This window comes from Lygodium microphyllum, chromosome 4, assembly GCF_053477565.2.
Source record: "Lygodium microphyllum isolate KBCC chromosome 4, Lygodium_microphyllum_v1.1.10, whole genome shotgun sequence".
Lineage (NCBI taxonomy): Eukaryota > Viridiplantae > Streptophyta > Polypodiopsida > Schizaeales > Lygodiaceae > Lygodium > Lygodium microphyllum.
This window is the reverse complement of record NC_141138.1, coordinates 38634392-38652095: the sequence shown is the minus strand read 5'-3', so window position 1 is coordinate 38652095 and position 17704 is coordinate 38634392.

Below are 17704 nucleotides of genomic sequence, written 5' to 3'. Positions count from 1 at the left end.
GTGAATGTTTCCACAAGAAGAGAGCCCAACAATTGCAAAGTGATCATCACCAGAACCAATACATGGAAGAAAGAGAAGAAGAAGAATATGCGTCCACTACCATCAACAACTCTGACAGATTGTTTTGAAGAACTTTCACTGTATCTTTCATATGTTTTTCCCATAGTGGATCTTTCTTAGTGAATTTGATTTGTACAACCCTTGCCAAGATGTAAAGTCTCAAGCTTTAACTTGACTAGGCTGCCTATGAGCTAGTCTTTCGGGCCATGTCATCATGAAGGGGGGGCAAAAGCCAGCAAGTGTAGGGACTCATCATTTGAGGGGGAGTGTTGAGAAATAGACAAATGATGCATGCTCCAAGAGGAGCTGTCCTGAATCCCGTATGCACAGTGAGGAGAGTGGAACAACTCAAAGCCTATAAAGCATTGTACTTGACTATGAAATGAAAATAACATCAGGATGCTTTGTACTTTCAGTTAAGTGTCTGTCATTGTCAATTCTACACAAGATTGTGTTTATGAGTCCAAGCTAATCTATCTTGGAACCTAATTCACTTGTGTAATAGTTTATCTCTACTTGTCCATGTCATTATGAACTTGGTCTTCATCTTTGATCCACCATAGCTTGTGCCGTGTCCTAGATCCGCATCATTTAACAAAATAGTCGCAATAATTAGATTACAACGAAGATTTTGTTGGGAAAAGAGATGCGCATGGAATAAAATTTTGATAAAAACCATTTCTCAGCTGTGATAATCAATCACTAAGTATAGATTAAAAAATAACCTATTTTTATGCATAAAAAAAAGAGAAAAATAGAGAAAAGAGGAAAAAATAAGTTTTGTGCTCCAAATAAGAAGAATAAAAAATATGATTAATGTTCGTGAATGTTTGGCAAGGTTGAGGCATGAGAAATAGCCTCATCTCACCGTTGTTTTCTATGTTTTAGTGTGTTTTTATTACTTTATACATTGAAAATGATAAATAGAACCCTACACCTATGCAAGGATGCAACACATAAGCGGTAGGGGGAGAGAAGGATTGTAGAAGTGTTTAAGTGAGGAAAATGAAGTAAAGTCTAATCTTTTGGTTGTGGAGGTCATATGGGATGATATTTTGTTAAAGTTAAAGAGGGTAGTAGCACGAGGTAACTCGGTGCTAGTCTCTAGCAATGCAGCAACAACGATAGATTGGAAATCATTGAAGGGCTGATTTTTACAATCCACTTTGCTGATTTGTTTTCAAATAAAATGTTGGTTCACAATAAGAATTTGCCTTTGCATCTTGTATGCCACATGGTATAATCTCATGGATGCATAACACATGTATGTTGAAGATTGACCAATTCTGAGAGTGTGAGGAAGTCCTTGCTATAGATTAGCGCTACCTTGGGATCCGTTCAGTGAGGAAATATCAACTCCTGGATTGTTTGATAAATCAAAGAGTGGGCTATGTATAGTATGTCTTATATGTTGAGGTAGTGCATCTTGGGTCCAATCCCCTTGATGTAGGAGAGTTGCAATGAGGCCGTGGTGTTTCAACCGAGAGGTTGCCTCCTATGTATGTGATACGAGGTATTATACCTATACGTTATGGGATCTCCCTCGGAGGAGAAAGGAAGGTAAACGTTGGACTATGTCCTATTACAAACACAAGATCGATATTAGGGTTTAGTGTAGTGTGAGATATAGACACTCTTGGCCACGAGGCCGTTTGGGGTGTCTTGTGTGTCTTAAAGGTCCATGCTAGTGCTAGAGAGCCAATGTTGGACCCATTTTAGGTCCCAACAGGTGGTGCATTTACCGAGAGCTGCCAATAAGTGGTGGTTCCAAATCTTGGGTCTCTAGGGACCAAATAGTCGGTTTATGTCCTCTGACAAGAATCATCAAGACGAAATACAAAAAGAGGAACGTGCTGAGAGGGCTAGACAACAGGCTGAGATTCTAAGGCATTATTCTCTGCAAAGGAGTAGCCTGATACGCATAAGCGGCATTGGTTTTAATAACCCAAGTGTCAAAAGCAACCCTTTGAGTGCAAGAGGAAGTCTTAATACTTCCCCTCTTCCAGTCAATCAACCCACTTCAAGTGGGGGTGTAGTTTTACCCACACAAATTCCTATTGTCACTTCGGTTGTGGCCATGGCATAACCCATTGCAATTCCAATAGGGACACCGGATTTACCGGCATTAGGAGCACCTTTATCCATCTTCCATGGGTTAGCATAAGAAGATGGAGAACTACATATTAATGAGTTTCAAAAACTCATGTTCAACTCGAATTCAAGACAAAGGACACTTATAGTGATGTTCTTCAACATGACAATAAAAGGAAGGGTCGCAGCATGGTACCATGGCCCAGAAGCTGAAACCATAACTAGCATTGACCAATTTTTACGGCCTTCTATAGAGAGTTTGCCCTTGAGAGGGGTGGACAATATTGGTTGCATGTCTTGAATGTAACATGCCAAGAACCAAATGAGAATGTCCAGGCCTATGCCAAGAAACTAAAGCAAGTTCTTTGCAAACTTGATACTTATATTTCCATTCCATTGGCTACACAACTGCAATATTTCCTACATGGATTAGATTTAAACATCCAGGTGTAGCTTAGTAGTGTTGCTTTGGCCGACATTGACACTGCTACTACCCAAGCGGAAGGAGTAGCGTCGCACTTGCAAGTGGCTTATGCAACAAGGGTAAATTGGAATGGCAATAGTTTGGCACTGACCAACGGGAGTTTAGGGGATCCCATGTCAAATGCGGATGGAAGAGGGAGTACCATGCTAAATTTGCCTATGTTATCAGCTCCTCCTAGTATGAGTATACCTATGGCTAATCAGATGGCACCACTGAATGTTGGAGGCCAAATAACAAACCCGAATGTTGTCCTAGTAAGTCAGCGATTGATTCCTAATCAAGTGATTAGGTTGATGGGATGATAGATAGACAATTGCGACTATGAGTCAAGTGCCTCAAATGTCGTTGGTGAAGGTAAGGATATGATGAAGCACTACATTGACATGATGATTGCCAAACAATATAGACAAATAGCTGTGGATGTAAATTTCCTTAAGAAGAAACATAAATTGATAAGGAGTCAACGCTTTGAAGAGGGTGTCCCCTCAAGATTCAGCTGTAAATGGTGTGGTGGCTAACATTTCCCTAGGAGTTGTCCAAATGTCAAATGCAATATTTGCAGAAAGTTTGGCCACTTAGCTGCTACCTATTGGAGTAAGATCAGTTCCCTCCAACAAGAAAGTAAATAGCCATGTCCAGTTAATCATCACACACAAGGGAATAATCTCTAGCAAGATGATGGACCAAGACAAATAGTGCAAAGAGGAAAGGATACGGTAGAGGAGTTACCTCATGGCAGTAGAGTTAGTCTTATTGAGACTGTACATGTCAATGATGCTAAAAATTCTAATCTACAAGCCATAACAAGAAGTCAAAAGACTAGAAAGGGTGACAAAGGAACCGTAAAACTTGTCGAGGAAACCCTAAGCAAGATGCTAGGGGAAAGTAAGTCCTAAATCCTAATATGGAAGGTGGACCTCTAAGGCCTATTGATAGTAAAGTTGATCCCGAGAAGGATAAATAATTGCTAAGAAAGAAGAAAAAAGTTAAAAAAGAGCAATCAAAGCTAGTCCAAAGACCAAAGGAGAGACTGGTTTGGTGAGAGAAGAGAACTTTGGCTAACTAGCACGACTTTAATCTAGCGACTTCTCTTTGCGAAGTTAAACCAGATATGAATCTCCTGCAATTTATTAAACTATCTCCAGGAGTACACAAGGAATTCAGGAAAATCATGCGTATTGGATATATTGCAGAACTTTGGGCATAGCACAAGTGGGAGAAGATTGGTTTGATTATGCTGAAAAGCATTGTCCCAGGGTTCCAGCATATGTGGATGGAATATTAGTGGAGCATGCTATCATGGACACATTGGATCCTCTGTCAATATCATGAGTTCAGACTTGATGGAGAGGCTAGGTCTAGAAATCCAAAAAGAAGGCTCCACACTTCTTAGCATGGTTGATGACAGTCTAAGGCAACCAGAAGGTTGCATCACTAAAGTTCATGTTACCATTGCAAGCGTGGAATGCTATTTGGACTTTAGGGTGATAAGGTTTGCAAAATGTCCTAGCTATCGAGTTTTGCTAGGAAGGCCATGGATTTTACGAACAGAATGTCAAGTCAATATATCTACTGGTCGAGTGATTCTAGGTAGAGGTGCCAATCATGTAATAGTGGATGCTTACCTTGAGTCTCCTCAGAGTGAGAGAGCTCCTTTATCCTCTACTGAACTACAAACAATAGATGATCCATCTTGTAGTGGGACGTCATCAAGTGATGGATCTAAAGAAGGATCCACTACAAAGGACATTTATCAGATAACTTTGAATGAGATGATAAAGCCTCAAGCTCGAATAAGAGACATGGACGTTATTGAGCTGGACCTTGGTACCCCAAATGACTCCCGACCAATCAAATTGGCATCCATGCTTAGTTTATAAGAATGAGAGGACTATGTGTCCCTGATTCAAGAGTTCCGTGATATCTTTGCTTGACTTAGAGGCATTCCTCCCAGCCTGTTTGTGCATACAATTTCTTTAAAGGGAGAAAGTCAGCCCGCACGTCAGAAAGTAAGGCACATGCCTTTTGAACTCAGGGATGGGCTGTTTGAGGAGCTACAGAAGTTGCAAAAAGCAGGTTTGATCTTCCCTGTTCAGCATACTGAATGGTGTTTACTAGTTATGATAAAAAAGAAGAAAAATAATCAAATTTGGCTTTGCGTAGACTTTAGAGAGTTGAATAAGCAGACTGTGAAAGACTACTACCAGTTGTTGTTGTTTATTGACCAAATTTTGGATCAACTAGCGGATAGGGAAATATATTCGTTCATGGATTGCTTTGCGGGGTATAACCAAATGGCAATTGCTGAGCAAGACAATCTTAAAATGACATTTATTAATGTCTTCAGTACCTTTGCATATCATGTGATAGCATTTGGTTTATGTAATGCACATGGTTCATGGCAACAAATATCAGACAAGACCTTTGGTGACATCTCCCCAGAGGAGTTGAAGGTATTTATTAATGACCTGGGGGCAAGCACCATCAGAGAAAGACAATTAATTATTTTGTGGAAGTGTTTTGAGCATTGCATATAATTTTGCATAGCTCTTAATCCACGAAAGTGCGTCTTTGGGGTGCCTTATGGGCTATTGTTAGGCTATGCGGTTAGTTTAGTAGGGATCGCGAGTGATCCTGAAAAGATCAAGGTCATAGTCGCCATGAGTCCGCCACGTACTCCAAAGGAAGTACATAGTTTTCTAACGTCAATAGGGTATTATTGAAGGTTTATAAATGCCATGGTAGAAAGAACATTGCCACTGATGAACCTATTGTCCTTTAATTGTTTGTTTGCATGGAGTGATGCTTGTAAAGTATCTTTTGATGATGTGAAGGAGGAGCTTGCCAAAGAACATGTTTTAAAAGCACCTAAAAGGGGCAATATGTTTTATACATGTTCAATAGCAACAATGCATAGTATTAGCCGTTGTTTGGCCCAAATTTGGGAGGAAAAATAGTACCATCTGATAGCCTTTGCTAGTCGAAAGTTGGGCATATCGAAAATTAACTACACCTATATGGAGAAGTTGTGCCTTGTGATGTATTTGCGACCAAAAAGTTCAGGAACTACATTCTTTATGAGAAGGTGGTTTTTTATATGAAGGAGGAAGGAACTTAGATTGTTGCTAAACAAGTTATAGTCACCTGATCATTTAGCAAAGTGGTTAATCACTTTATAGGAATTCGATTATGAGATTAAGAGCAAGCCACCAAAGCTAGGGCATTGTAGAATGTCTTGTGGATTTTGGAGAGCCAAAAGAGGTTTTGGCTGAAGGAAGCGACATGGAGGCACTGTTTAAGATTGATACAACTTCTATTCCCTCCTGGTATGCTACTATAGTACACTATCTATCTATAGGAGAGACTGGGATTACTCTATCAAAATTCGAGAAGAAGAAAATTAAGCAGTAGGCTTTAAAATTCGTGTTAATCGCAAGAACCCTATATCGGCAGGGGGTTAATGATATCTATCACTGATGTGTGATGCTTGACAAGGTTCCATTTACCATGGAGGAGTGCCATGACTCTGCTTGTGGGGGGCACTTTGCTGGGAGGTTGGCGGCATAGAAGAATTTAAGAGCTGGATATTGGTGGTTTTTCATCTTCCAGGATTCATTTGAGTATGTTAAGAGATGTGATACTTGTCAACGGCATGACAGTAGGGAGAATATGAAGCGACCACTTACACCTATTATGGTTATTCTTCCATTTGAGAAGTGGGGCATCAACTTTATGGGTTCTATTACCCCGTCATCTACTACTCAGAAGAGATACATCATAGTAGCCATTGATTACTTCACAAAGTGGTCAGAAGCATGGGTGACGAGGTAAGATAATGCAAAAGAGATTGCCAGTTTCCTACTTGAGTAGATCATTTGCTGTTTTGGTCTGCCAAAGGAAATAGTATCAGATCATGGAACCCACTTTTTAAATAAAGTGATTAAAAAGCCGACCAAAGCTTGGCAAATCAAGCATAACAAGACAACCCTCTATAATCCGCAAGCAAATGGACAAGTTGAAAGCACCAATAAGTAGCTTGTGGGTATCTTATCCAAGATAGTCTCCGAAAAGAAACGAGACTGGGATAAGAAATTATATGTGGCAATATGGGCATACAATACAACATGTAAACAAGCCACTGGTCACACCCCATTCAAATTAGTTTATAGGGAGGAGTGTATCTTGCCTTTAGAAATTGAGTTGCCAACCATAAGATTTGCAATCAATCATTCTTTGGGTGATGAAGATGCCCTATTCAAGTGTTTTATGACTTTGGCCCACTTGAATGATCTCAAATTGCAGATTCTGTTGCACCAAGAAGTAGCTAAGCATAGGATGAAGTGGTTGAATGAATTAAAAGTGAAGAAACATACTTTTAAAAAAGGACAGCTAGTTCTGTATTAAAATGCATGTAGGGAGATATTTCTCGGGAAGCTGGAACCTAGATGGGATGGGCCTTACAAGGTAGTTAGGATAGGTAAAAATAAGTCCAAGGCTTTACTGATTGATCTACAGGGAGTGGAATTAAAAAATAAGGTTAATGTTAATAAGATGAAACCTTATTATTTATGGGTATGCTAATGTGATAAATGCATTGCACGTCCATGCTGGGGTTGATCTAAGACCTGCAGAAGAGCTTAAATTGGTCAATGGGGTGGTTAATTCCTTATTTGGAGCACCCATATCTAGAGCAAAGATATTATCAGGGGAAGTTTATCTAGTGGAGCAAAGGATACAAAGTGATTGAGCAAGAAGATAGAACCTTTGTGTATGAAATCAAATTTTTCTGCCATCACTACTTACAAATTTTGACAAGCATCCCTATTGAGATGAATGAAGAAGGTGGGATGGAGCATGTTGAATTTTGACTATCATAATTATGAATAGAGGAGTTCCTCATGGCTGGCTATGTAAACCCATTGTGGATGTACACATTATACTTTGATGGAGCTTCCAAGGACCCTAATAAAAAAGGGAGCATTGGAGTAGTTATTCTAGATCCCTAACGTAGAGTTGCAATGAAATTAGCTGTTTATCTCAGGGTAGGATTCACCAACAACATGGTAGAGTATAAAGCCTTGATTATGGGATTGAATATTGCCAATAAATGTGGTACTTGACAATTGTTAGTAAAAGGGGATTCCCAGCTGATCTTAAATCAACTAAATGAGACATACACAGTCCAGAATCCCATCCTTTGCATGTATCATTAAACTACTATGACCCTACTTGATGAATTTGAGGGAGTCTCTTCAGCTGGTTTCATGTTATTGGAATCAGTTTGCGGATTCATTAGCTAACTTTGCTTATGAAGAGGACCTCTTCTTCAACTGTGGTCCTATTTCGGATGTTGCTATTGATAACGAGACATGACCTGGTCTCTTGTGGGGAATTTTATTAGACCACACGTCATATGGTAGGTGATGGTTGGTATGGGTAATGTGAAGAGTGGCCGAGACCCATCTACCACTATTTTCTTGGGCCCATAGGTTGGTTAATTAGATGACATATTATGCATACGCCTCTTGCTATATATACAGGAGGGATGGGTCACAACTTGATGCATTTAGTTTAGGGTTAAGAGCCCTATTTTTCCCCTTGGAATGAAGCATATTTTCATATATCTGCCTTATTCCAAGGAGGGATGAGTAGGTGCTATTCTTCTTGATCTCATTAGGGCAAGAGGGCCAGTTAGTTTTGTTGTCACATGATCTATTTCATTAGGCCAAGAGAGACCGTTTTGTTGAGCCTGAATGGTTTCTTTCTTTAGGCCAAGAGGGCCAATTAGTTTGTAGTAAAATGTGCTATTTCTTTAGGCCAAGAGGGCCATATGTTTTTTTGGTACAAGTACATTTAATGGTTTTCTGTTTTAGTGATTGCATCATAAAGGTTGATGAAGTCACTGAAGGGAACCTTTGGTGCAGAGGAGCTTCGTGTGGCCATTCTAGGTGGTTTCGTCCCCTTCACAAGTCTATCCCCTTAAGCACATAATGATATATGTGTATGTAAGGGTTACTCTCTTTTTGTTTGTTGGGGATCGGAAACCAAGGCACAAAGTCCCAGGTTTAGGTTAGGTATATCTGGGAGAGGTTTGACTAGTTAGTACCTCCTGTTAGGACAATGTCAGGCATTAAAGACCTGTTTTAGAAAGCAGTCCTAGTGACCCTATTTTGCTGACCTGCTAGGCGAACATTCTAGTAGTTTTTGTTAACTGTGAGGCATATGCAAAGAAGAAAAATCTTGAATATATGAAGGATAAACAATAGAGAGGTGTGTAAAAAGGGATTCTAACCCCTATAAAAATAGAAAAGGAAAGAAAGAAAAACCCTTGTGGAGTTGTTCATCGCCTTGTGAAGGCCTGGTAGGTTCCTGGGAGGAACGAATCAGTGATGCCTTGTCTTCCTAGGGGTGGCATCTAGCAGAAAAAATAAAAATAAGGAAGGTTGGAGTGAAAATAAAAGTGATTGTGGGAGCTTTCGCTCAACTGCCAATACCCATGGACCGCTTATTGTTTCAAGCATTCCAAGCGAGCTCTAATGGCTATCTCTCACCTAGCCGATGCACCGTCGATCCTACGAGTGTAGTGAGCTTACCTTAGTGCCGATATGAGTTGCCTCCTCTCTTCCACGCCCTAGTAGCTCCACGATCCTAGATGCTAGCTCAAGCATCCTCAAGCCTCCTCCACCTCCAAGCTCCATCCTCCATAGCCATGCGTACAAGAAGAGAGAAGGGAAGAGAAGAAGAGAAGAGGAGATGGTGAAGAGCTTCACCCTCTTGATCCCTCACTCACACACACATTCACTCCCTCACACTCTCACACTCCCTCTCTCAAGAGTACACACAAGCAAGAAGGTGAGAAGGAGAGAAGAAGAAGAAGACTTCTTTTTCCACACACTAAAGAATGATCTCTTATTCACTTTTTGAACTTTATATATACAAACCCTAAAATCCCACGGGCACCCATCCCTTTTTTACATGACCGGCCATTGTGGCAAGGTCCTTTTTTCGTTTCCCTCTTCTAGCCTTGTGCCTCTAGCCTACACCCATCTAATATTTTACAATTGGCACAGGAGGGAACTTGGCACTCTTTTACAAGAAATTTCCAAGTTTTTTGAGGCGCCTTTTCTTTTAAGGTTGTGCTTTTTTCCCCAGTTCATCTTTAGAGGCCGCCTGCATGTCTTTGCTCTTTTTCCATCTTTCTTTTGCTTTTTCCTCCATTTTTCTGCTTAACATTACCCCCCTCCTAGATGGGTGCCAATCCCATGGCACTTTGGCATTGGTGTAAGGGTGAGGGCCACATGTAGACTCAGGTGCTTGTGGAAGCTCAAGAATGATGTTCGTCGGAGCAGCTCACTGGATTGCATGGGTGGACAAGGGCCTCCAAAGTTGGTGGTTGGGCACTTTTGGTGCACCTGAAGAAGAAGGTGCGGTACTCTACCTAAGGGGAGTGTTGTCCTCAACGTGTTGGTGCAGTGTGCTTGTGCTAGTGGAATGGGGAGGTGGGTCTAACCGCAAGCAAGCCTGGGTGATCTCCCGCACTTGAGGACCCCATTTGTGCCAAGGGGGTGTGGTGCCAGTGGCTTAGGGTGATAGGTGTAACCATAGGTGAGTGTTACCTCCCTAGGTGTGTCCTGCCCTTGATGTGCCCTAAGCGTGACGTGGGGGATAAAAAAGGGCTAGGGGGTTAGGAGCGGAGCCAGCCGATTGAAGCTGGTCGAAGCCACCGGCGGACATGCCTAACTTAAGGACCCCTAGGTGTAGTGACCATGCTTTTGTTTTTTTTTGGAATACTTTTAGGGATAGTATTACATCAGGAGTATGACAGCCAAGTCTAATTCTCATCGTTGGAATGAGGGGGTGAGGGAGGACGGATGGATTTGCGTAAAAATTGGTGGCTTTTCATGTACCCTTTTAGGTTCATGCGGATGTGGAGAGAGGTGTTGGATAGGAAGGGGTGATTACACCTAGTGAATTGGTTGTCGCTCATATCCTCTAGGAGAGCTAGGCAAAAGGAAGGTAGTAGGCTAGCTCTCATCATTAAGCGGGTCATAGCGCAGCTATCAATAGCATTAGGATCAAAAAAGAGGAGAGGCAAGCCATTTTCTTGCGGTGCCGGATCTTGCTTATGAAGGAGCTTAAGGAGCCTAAGGTAATTACAGGTGGTTATGAAAGCGGGATCTGGACAGGAGAAGAACTCAGCGAGGAAGGGTGTCATGGAGGGAGGTAGGCTTCCTAGATAAAAAAGTAGAGCGTCGTCAAAGGAGGTGGCATTGGAATTGTAGATGACGGGGAAGTCATGCCTCCCATGGAGGGTGGCGACAAAATCCACACCTACTCTACGAGGATACACCATGAATGTGGGGTCATTTCGCTCATAGGGGAGGGTGTTACAAAATGCCATCCAGGCGAGCATGTTGGTATTGCATATTTGCCTTCTCTAGAGGGATTGGCAGTCATAGCCCCTTACTGTGTGTGGCACTTTGTATACTTTGTCTTGCCAAAATTTAGCCTCCTCCGTGCCCACAAAGTGGGGGTCCTTGCCCTCTGTCATCCAGCCATCTTTGGCCTAGTCGGCTTCTGCCAGCCGCGATCACATCCTCCATCACTTTGATCGGCAGGACCCTTCTCAGGCTGTCAGGCATAAGGAAGATGAAAGAGAAAGGGTCCTTTTCGATTTCCTGCCATTCCGAGACCACTAGTTCTACATGGAATTGCATTGGGAGGTCTTCGGGGCATGGTGGGGGGGATGCGGATGGCTGCACAGCTGGCTTGGCCTGTAGCCTTTTTTTGGCTTCTTCCACCAGCTTTTTCCGTTGCTCCTTGAGGGTGGCTTGTCTGTCTAGGGTCGGGTCGAGTTGTTGCTGAGATCCTGATCGTGCGGCGAGGGGGGCTGCGGGATTACATCTTTTTTGAATCTGTTTATGTCGACTTCGAGTTTGACTTCCTCCCCCTGCTGGTTTTCTTATGGTGCTCTTTCTTCAAAGCCAAGGGCATCTGCCTCTTGAGGGGTTAGGCCGGCTAGTAGTAAATACTTTCCCTGCTCTTCTAAGCCCAGCCTAACCTTTGCAGATTGGGGTGGCATTTGTAGCCCCACATGTAGGGCTATGTGTGTGATGCTTAGTTTCTTCTTCACCACCTCCAACGGCTCCTTTCCCTCTGGTTGAGTTGTGTCCAGTAGCGTATTGAGAAAGGCCTGTTGCTTGGGCAGTGAAGGCTGTCTGGGCGGCATCCGCTTTGCTTTCTGCCAAGATTTTTTCTTTCTCCACCAAGGCGAGGCGCCGCGCTAGTGCCTTCACCCATCTTTCGTTCTACGTGGCCCATTCCTTGGCCCTTTTGCTCATTCCCTCCATGCTCTCCCCTTGCTTTTGTGCTAGGGTTACGAGCTTCTGCTCCTGGGCCCTGAGCTCTTTGCTCATGTTGTCTTGCTCTTTCTTCCCGAGGCATAGCTGATCGGTCATGGACTCGATCTCCTTTTGTTGTTGCTCCCTCTCTTATCTTCTCTCCTCTTCTTTGGCACTCAGCTCCTCCATCATCTGCTCAATGGTGGCGGTCTTTGACTCCAGTTCCTTATATTGCATCATGAGGAGCTTGTATTCCCGCTGCATCTACACGAGCTCTTGATTCTTGTCCTCCAGCCCCGCTGCTTGTAGCTTTCTTCCGTGTCCTCTTTGGCTTTCAACTCTTGCTCTTCTCCAAATATTCTTGCTCTTTCAACTCTTGCTCCTTTTTCCTCGTGCTCTTTCAACTCTTGCTCTTCTGCTCTTCTCCTTTCATCCTATTGCTTTGAGGCCTTTTTAGCTTGCCTGAATTGCTCTGTTGTTTCTTCTTCTTCTTCATGCTTCCTCTTCCTTTCTCTCTTCTCGGCTTCCCTGAGGGATTGCCTTTTTGCTTTCTCCAAGTCTTCCTTCTCCTTCCTACGGCCTTCGTCATATTTCTTTTTCTTTTGCATTGCTTTTTTCTTAGTCTCCTTGACTTGATTTTACTCTTCTGTTCTTCCCCTTCTTCCTCAGTCTCGGTCCTATCACTGGACCTCTCCTGGTGTTGATGAGGAGGTGATTTGTCGGGTGTTTCCCCCTCCCCCGCTTCTACTTCCTTCATGGCCTCCTAGATAAGCACCATTAAGATGCCCCCGTATGCAATGAACAAGGATTTGGAGGAGGACCTCTTTCTTTCTGTGGCCTTCGACATCGGGGATTCTCCTCCTGTTGGCATGCTTCCTAAGGCTAGCGCTCGAGCTGCCTGGTCAATAGTCTTGCGCACGTAGCCGTTCTAGTCGACTTCGTGCAGGGTATGGGCCGCTACATTTTCCAGTATTGTTACGTTGATCCGGTGCATCAATGCGTTGTAGTGCTGGGTGGAAAAGAGCGCATGTATGAGTTTCGCCTCTAGCTTGGTCTCTGCATTGGGGATGTCTTGGATATAGATGCCGTCATTTGTCAGCACATCCTCCTTTCTCATCCCCAGCATGGCGTATATGTCCCTCTTCTGCTTCTTTTCCACCTTTGGTTCCAGTCCCAGTGCCTTCTCCACCAAGGCCGGGGTTAGACGAACCAATACTTGCTTAGCATTCGGTCCTCTTCCCACTGTGACAATGCTGCATTAGCAGTCGGGGTTGTAGGACCTGAGAAATTCCACATAGCTCGTGTGGTTGGGTTCTTGTGTGAAACTTTCCAAGTACTCCTTGAGGTTGCAGCTTTCCATGACACTCTTGGCCGCCTCTTCCTTGGCCACTAATTCTTCCAAATTGTAAATAGTTCGGAATTTCAATTGATTGTAGGCGCAGCTCTCTAGGTTGATGCTGTACCGCATTCTCTCCTTCTCCGTGAAGGGGAGTTGATGGGTTCGGTCCTACTGTGACATTTTTTGTTTCTATCATAAACCATAATTTTCATTAGTGCTTGCGACATAATAATTGCTGAAAAAGAAAAAAATCTATGGTTTTGAATGAACTCATTAAGGTCTAATGCAGATTTCATTTTTCAGACTTTGACTTTTTGCCCTTTAATTCAAAGTTTTCATGCCCTTTTTCTACCCCATCTGTTTTTCACAATGTATGTCTACGTGCTTTACTAACTTTGATTTGATTTATTGATTTTGATCTGATTCACCTTACCCCCTCCCCTTCCAGTTTGAGAAGAATCCTTCCTAGGATTGAGGGTTAGAAGGTGAAGGGCTTTCGGCATGGAGGTGTAAGGCTACTTGTGAAGGAGCCAAGTACAGAAATTGGGGTTGTATTCCAAATGGGCTTTGCGGCCCAGGTCGGAGGGTTTAATCCCCACTTGGGTGATGTATGTGAGAACATCAGTTAGGAAGTCGAGGTAGGGGTGTCCCTTGATGTGTTCTTCTATAGGGCGGCCTCGTAGTGTGGTTAACACTCGATATGAGGTTGGCGTGATGTATGTGGGTCCTACTCTGTTCTTTTGATAGCACATCGCTGCTCAATGTTGGTCATTATTCGACATCCTTCAACTTCCCATTGCAGCCTAAGAGCATACCAATGCCTTAAGAACTGGGATTTCATCTCAGCAAGTTTTGACAGCTCTGCCACTTCTTGGTCAATGATGGTAGAAGTGGTTCGCTGATCATACGACGTGATGAGGCGTTGTTTGATTGCTTGCTCTTTTGAAATCTCACTGCTGAGAAACTTAGCAGTGGAGGTAGCGGCTTTTGCAAATGCGGATTCAAATGTTTCCCAAAAACAAGGCATCGTTTGAACTTTGACTGCAAAGGATTCATCCAATAGGCCTAAGTTGAGGCGATCGTAGCTCAGAGATAATGACACAAAAGTAGCGTCCAGTTTCTTAATGCAATCCACCACGTCATCCCCTATTTGCTTAACTAAATCAGCTGCTAGTGAGAGAAAGGATTTCCTCTCGTAAGAGGGCCTAAGGCTTACCGGTGGTTGGGGTTTGGTAGGACTTGAGCCTTTGGCGACGGAAAGTTGCAGTGATGAGTGTTCTTGAGCTTGCGATTGGGTTACTGGGACGGAGGTTGGGTTAGCAGCAGCCTCGAGTGACGGCCTGCTGCGTGCAAAATGGATTTGGAAAGTCAGATTGACACTGACGAGTGATGACTCTTGTGACGGTGGTTGTTGCTTGGGTCGATAGGCGTGGGCGACTCTCTTGGGTTCGCGCGTGGATGAGCTTGATGGTTGCGGGTCGGGGCTCTGCAGCTTGTGGTTTTGAGGTTCTATGGTTTTTGGGATGATCAAGCTTGAGATTGGCGTACGAGGGGTGCCTCTGGCCATGTGGGCCTTAGGTATCCATAGCGAAGCATTGCCCTCATAGTAGCCTTGTGTGCGCAAGAGGGCCTTGGGGACCCATCTTTGACTGATTACACGTCTATTCTTGTAACTGTGTTTGGGCCTCCTAGGTTTAGAGTTTCTGGTCTTATGAGGGTAGGAGAGTCAACTCCTAGGTAGCTGTTGCGGTTGTTTAGGCATCCATTGAAGGCGAGGCTATGGGGCCTTAGCTTTGGCTGCTATGGGTTGCGGTCTATGAAGCTTGGAGAGTGGTAGCCGTGCACTACCCCCCTCCTTAGACTTGCCTCTACAGGTGTTTCTATCGGTGGCTTGGTGGCCCGTGATGAGGTTGCGCAGCCCTTGCTGAAAGTTGTAACAATGCGAGCATTGCCAATTGTGAGGTGGATGCGCTGCGACGTGTAGTCAACATTGCAGTGGGTCTGCTTTTTGAAGGTGCGCCGTAGCAGTGACTCTGTGGCTTCGTTTTTAGCATTTGGCAACATGTAAAAAATCATTGGAACAGTCTTAGACTCGATAAAAACGGTTGCCTTGCACTTGCCAAGTAGTGCGTAGGAATGGGCCCCATATGGGCTTAATTTGGCAATGGTGGGTTGAAGTTGTGGTTTGCCAAGTTGAGTCCAATGATCGTGGGTTAAGACATTAAAGTCTGCTCCCTTGTCGATCAAGGTGTTGAAAGCACATGTTTTTTTTGCCGTGACCGTGATACGGAGGTATGCAGGTTCTACAGCCTCCTCATCCTTGTCATCAATTTGAGTGATTGTGGCTACTTGTACTTTGACAAGCAATTCTAACATCGGTGGTTCATGCAAAGGATGCGTAGGGGGGTAGTACTTCTTGATGAGACTGCCATTGAAGAAGCCTATCCCTTCATCATTTAAGGTCTCAAGTTCGACATTGCCTGTTTGGCTGATCGCATGAACTTTGAAGGATCCAAGACCTCTAAATTTCATTTTTTGCTTATGCCCCTTAACTGAGTAGAGGAGCACTAGGTCACCCTACTCGAACTCGCGCTGCTTGACGTGTTGGTCAAACCAGCTCTTGCGTCGGGCTTTCTCACAGATCAGTGCATGGGTGGCAAGAAGACGAGTCTCAGAGAGGCATTCGAGCTCAACTAGTCATTGTGTCCATGCCTTCTTCCCTTCCCATCGCTCTTGAAGTGCTATTCTCAGGCTAGGAACAAAGAACTCTAATGGTAGAATCGCTTATGTTCCATTCATCAGTATAAAGGGGGTTTGACTGACATCCATTTTATAAGCAGTTCGGTAAGCCCACAAAGTTGCCATCAACTTGTTGTCCTAGTCACTACGTGAAGTAGAGAAAACCTTGGTTAGGACATTGACAAGAATCTTATTCGTTGATTCGGCCTGGCCGTTTGCCTGAGGGTAGTATGGTGAGGATTTGCGATGGATGATGAGGAAGGTGGACAGGAGATGTGTGATCACTTCATTGACGAAGTGCGTGCCTTGGAAACTGACCAGTTCGATGGGGCAGCTGAATCGTGAAATCACTTGCTCCCATAAGAACTTAGCTGTCGTTCTAGCGTCGTTTTTTCGTGTCGCTCGCGCTTCTACCCATTTAGTGAGGTAATCCGTGGCCACAATGATGTACTTGGCCTGCGAATACTGTGCCGCAAGATTGATGGGTCCAATGAAATCAATTCCTCATTTTTTGAAGGGTTGTCAAGCAATAAATGGGGTTAATTCCATTTGATCTTTGCGAATTAACACCATATTGGGGAATATGGGAATTTTTCATAAGTTTGGGACACATGGTCAAATCTTTGGATTTGTTATAACTTAAACACTACAACTCTAAATTAAGCGCTCTATAGCTCAATATATTCCATTTTTCAAGTACTTTCCAATGATAGGTCACATCATATGGTTTTGAGAAACTTATGGGCATGCTATCCAGGTGCCACCTTCTTAGTATTCAAAAAATGGGAATTGGGAGATTCCCAAACTCACTAATATTGTGTTAATTGGGACCTTCATCTGCTGGCACTCGTCACAGTGCTTGACGAATCGTGCTGCATCGCGGAAAAGCGTGGGCTACCACAGTTGAGACTGCAACACTTTTCGTGCTGTCGTGTCTCCGCTAAAGTGCCCTCCGGCAATGCTGCCGTGCGCTTCTAAGAGCACATCGTGCATCTCATATTTGCACACGCATCTGCGCAACAATCCGTCTTGCCCCAGCCTATAGAGTTGGCCTGCAATCAGCTGATAGGGTTGGATCTTAAGGATTAATCGCCTAAGTTGGCTTTTTCTATTGGTCAGTTAGGCAATCCGTGCTCAATTACTTGGACTATGTCATCTGCCTAATATGGCGTTAGATCAGCCTTAAATAGATCTCTCTCACTAGAAAGGTTAAACAGATGGGTGTCGAGCTGGGCGTCGGGCAAGTTCATGAATAACATCTTGTCCAGTGGCTTCTCCGGTGGGAATGCGTAACATGTGATCAGTCATGTAATGTTGTTTTCCCTTTCGTACCACTACGGAGAAGTCAAACTCTAAAAGCAGAAGGAGCCATTGAGCTATGCATCCTGTAGCACAAGGTTTGTTTACTAGAGAGAGCAAGGCTTGATGGTCCATAAAGAAGGTGAAGGGTGTGGCCAAAATGTAATGCTGGAATTTCTTCACTGCGAATACCATGGCTAATCCCTCTCTTTCCGTCATCGAGTAATTCATTTCCATCTCAGTGAGTTACCTGCTAGCAAAGCTCACTGGATAGTCCAAATTGTGTTCTCCAAGTTGGCATAACACTACCCCCACAGCAAACTTAGAAGCATCAATGTGCACATGAAAGGT